The following is a 4,507-nucleotide window of genomic DNA, read 5'->3' on the forward strand; positions in this document are numbered from 1 at the left end:
TGAAGAGTTTCTTGTCGAGCAATTTTCGCGTAGTCCCATAAGAGCACGTGTTAAAACACCAAATATTCAAATCATTATAACTTTATAAATACGTAGTGAATCGATCCCAAACTTCACAGGCATGTTTATTTCCGAAATTTTTTGTTTTCGAAAAAATTTTATGCTGTTTAGATTTCGCATGTTCACTCATCTACATCCTTAAAATTTTTTTTAACATCCTATATTATTGCAAGCTGTTACAGAGAACATTCAGCTAATATGCATGTCTAAAGAAATATGTCAGGGAAGGTATATGACCATATGTCATATCCTTATAAATATGCACGTTATTCCGATGCAATCTGATAGGCGATGCGTGACACAATGAGAGTTTTATCTGTTGTTTAAGAGATCCGATGGTATTTTTCTCTTGAGTCTTCTTAGTACTCTCTTTTTCTCCATGAGGCTAGTAACTGAACTGTTGGGATGCATTTCTAATCTATCGACACGGTATTTTGGACAGTAATCCTTAATTGTTTCCTTAACAGTTGGTATTTTTAGATCGCGATGAAGTATTTCGATCATTCGTAACAAACCATGGAGCGTCGGTGATCATTCTGAGTATCTTGGACTGGAATCTTTGAAGTATTTCGACGTTTGAGTTTGAGGCTGTGCCCCAGAGTTGAATACCATATGTCCAAATGGGTTTTAAAATAGATTTATATAATAGTAATTTATTTTCAAGTGACAGTTGTGACCTTCGACCTACCAGCCAGTACATTTTATTCAATTTAAGTCCATTACAATGGTGACGGTAAGAAACTACATTTTATGTCAATTTTTAAGTCCAAGTTGATCCTTAAAAATGGCAACCAGATCGTTACGTATGTATACTAACCGGCATGAAGTTATTGAGAAAAGGTCACGAGCGAAACTTGGGAAGTACTTATCGCGGTTCTGTAAAAGTTCTTTGTAGTCGCGTATTTGAAAATACTATTATCATCACATCAAACAGCTAGTACTCTTGCCGACGTTTTTTTAACCTCGTTTAGGTTCTGAATATCGCGAGCAAAGTCAAGAACGGTTTACGTGAAATATTAATAAAATATCAAATATCAAATTCTTGGAAAACTTTTTTTCATGTTGGACCAAGATAAATTGACCGTACAAACGTGATGTCACAACGGTAAATCCGTGATTCGATGCGATCTTGAACGGTGAGCTAAGTTTGCAAACACATTTAAATATTTGCTGTGGAATGTTGACTTTCCTATTTAACATATGATATCTTTATTTGTACAAAGCGTCGTTTCCGTCAACTGCGTACCTAATATATATATGTTTTCTTGGCGGCGGCCATTACATTTTGCGATGCTTCTAAGAAGCATTAGGAAATCACGTGAAATCTTTCCCGTACTGCATTCTCAAATTAATGATCATCAGTCTTTTCGCGTTTTCGAAACACCAAATAGACTGAATTATGCGTTTATTCATACCATTATTAATATATTGTACAATTAAAGTTAAGTAAAATGGAATACGTATGTTAATTGTGCAAGATATATTTATATAAAATTAATATTTTTATTTAGTATTACTGTATTGTAATATAAAGCAAATATGTGGTACATATTTAAATTTTATGTAATAATAACGTAAGTCAATAGATTTCCATATAACCCTTGAGACGTATTATTGTTGAGTACGATGCGACCTATAAAGACGTACGTGCCTCTTTACTCTCGAAATCCGATGGTTAAGTGCCGGAAAAACTTTGAAACAATATTTGCTATAAGAAAAGAAATATTCCGGCACTTAACCATCGGATTTCGAGAGTAAAGAGGCACGTCTTTATAGGTCGCATTGTACTCAACACTAATACCTCAAGGGTGATGTGAAAATCTATTCACTTACGTTATTACGTAAAATTTAAGTAGGCCGTTTTTCAACAAACCTGACATTTATAATATAATATCATAATATTGCATTATAAACTATAGTTATATATAGTTACATATATATATGTATATATAACTATAGTTTATAATGAAATATTATGATATTATATTATAAATGTCAGGTTTGTTGAAAAACGGCCTACTAACTATGAAATAATTCTCAGAGTATTTAGTCCGTTATTGCCATTTAACAATAAGTTAGAGACAGTCCCACTGTTGATTAATGTTGAAACCCATTATCGATAACATAATTTCCGCACTTGTCTGCTCTTGTAGTAACAGTTGCTTCTTTGATGATTAGTGATTTGACGAGTTATTACGCAACATTATCTGCTTGGGTTTTAAAATTAGGTTTTTGCTGGCTGTTATGTAATAAAATACAATTTTGTAAATATTTCTTTAATATGAACATAGTTATCATATGTATGTTTTTAGCTTGATAAACTCGTTTCAGTTGAATTCTCGATTTTAAGCAACTTCAACAAACAGTTGCTCGTATATTTTATTTTTCAGTTCGTGTTATTGCTAAATGTCAGTGTCCTAATAATCCTGTTTTTATACACAATAACGTCATGCGTGTTGTTCGCGTCATTGTCATTACTTCCGCGAAAGCGGGTAAACACCGTTATCAAATGGAAAGTGCTTGATTATTTCGATTCACGGTTGCAAGTAGCCACACTTATTGCCACCACTGAAATCTTAAACAACGGAAATAGCAAAGCATAAAATAATATATTCATAATGTTTCATTATACGCGACAAAGATGATATTTATAGTCGTTTTACGCGGATCAAGATTCGAATGTATCATGATTGTTATATGGATATTGGACGTGTATGTAAATATGTAGCAAATTATACAAATATTATTCCAAGCAAATGTGCAGGCACATTTCATGATATAAGGTATACGCATAATTAACATAAGATTACACATATAACTATACGGAAGACAGTAATTACAATTATAAGGTTAATCGATATACGTACAGGACATGCTTCCGCATGCACAGACGTGTAAGAAGTATCGATAAAAAGAGTAAACAGGAGAGTAAACTCGTTCTTCTCATTTCTGAGTTGCACATATAAAAATATATAAATGCAGAAGAAACGCTGAGGAAGCACTGCGTGTGCAAATTTTTATAAAAGCGTTAAGTAAAGCTGACCTAAATACCGTACTTTGAACCTTGTTGAGAAATCTCCTCCTTTTTTTCCTCGCGCTAAACGTCCCGAATAAACAATTTTACTGCATTTGCAACTTTCGTGGAATGTTGAAATGCTACGTTTTACTTGTCAATTTATTCTATTTTAAACGAAATATTTCTCTTAGTGTAGACTTGATGACCTTCCCAAATGTGTATGTTAGTTTAAGAATTAAATAATAGAATATTTTATTTTCTAGTCCGACTAATCTGGAAATTTATTATGTAAAAAATGTTGTAATTCAGAAAATATTAAAATATTTAACGTTAAAATATTTTAATATTCTCTGAATTATAACATTTTTTAATTTATCTGCTTTCTGTTAATTTTAGAAAATTATCTTACTGTTATACTTGATAAGGACCGGAAATTCGGTCGAAACGTTGTTATCTTAAGTAATAAGTTGCCAGATTGGTCGGACTAGAAAATACAAGATTCTATTATTTAATTATCCTAGCGGAACATAACGAACTCTCTGGAATTTAAGAATTAACCTAGCAAACACAAAGTAACATAACTGTTAGTTATAATTTCCCACTCATTAATATAAATACAACATATAACGTACATGTTATGCAACAATTAAATTGTTGAGTGGAAAATTATAACTAACAGTTATATTACTGTTACTTGGCGTTTGCTGGGAACTGTTAACAATTCCATTTCATCTTTCTTTCTCATTTTGCATACTGTTTTTGTCCTTACAGCTAACATAAAATCATAATGGATAAAAATAAAATGATTAGCAAAGAAGGGAGTCCGAAAGAAGCTTTGTATCCCTTATTAAAATTCCTGTTAGAAATCCTGGATCAAAAACATGAAATAGACCTCTCATTGATGACGCAATAATATCTCCTTTCTCGATTATCTTAGACTGATTTTTGTTAAAAACATTAGAGTGAACAGCATGCCGTGTCATATAGTATTTTGTAAACTTTCACTGCTTGAAAATGGCAATATTAACATTAAATATTTAAATATCTTTCGTTTATGTATCTTAAAATGTTGAGTTTTATATTTGAAATGGCAAACGTAAGGGCCTAGACACAATGAGAGGAATAAGGAACACAGAATAGAACATAAGGAATAAACAAAATTTCGACCAATAGAAAACCATGCATGCATCACCAGTTCACGCATTTTTGTTTATTCCTTATGTTCTATTCTGTGTTCCTTATTCCTCTCATTGTGTCTGGGCCCTAAATCTAATGTAATTGCTAGAGTCAGTGAGAAGCAGTTAAAAATTTGCAGTAAAAAGGTTAAATACTTGACACTTTATATATATATATATATATATATACACAATATGTTTAAAGGTCGATCGAGCGCGCGGGGTTACACGGTTGGTGTACAACGTAGCCGCTCAA

Source organism: Ooceraea biroi, chromosome 2 (assembly GCF_003672135.1).
Source record: "Ooceraea biroi isolate clonal line C1 chromosome 2, Obir_v5.4, whole genome shotgun sequence".
NCBI classification, from domain to species: Eukaryota; Metazoa; Arthropoda; class Insecta; order Hymenoptera; family Formicidae; genus Ooceraea; species Ooceraea biroi.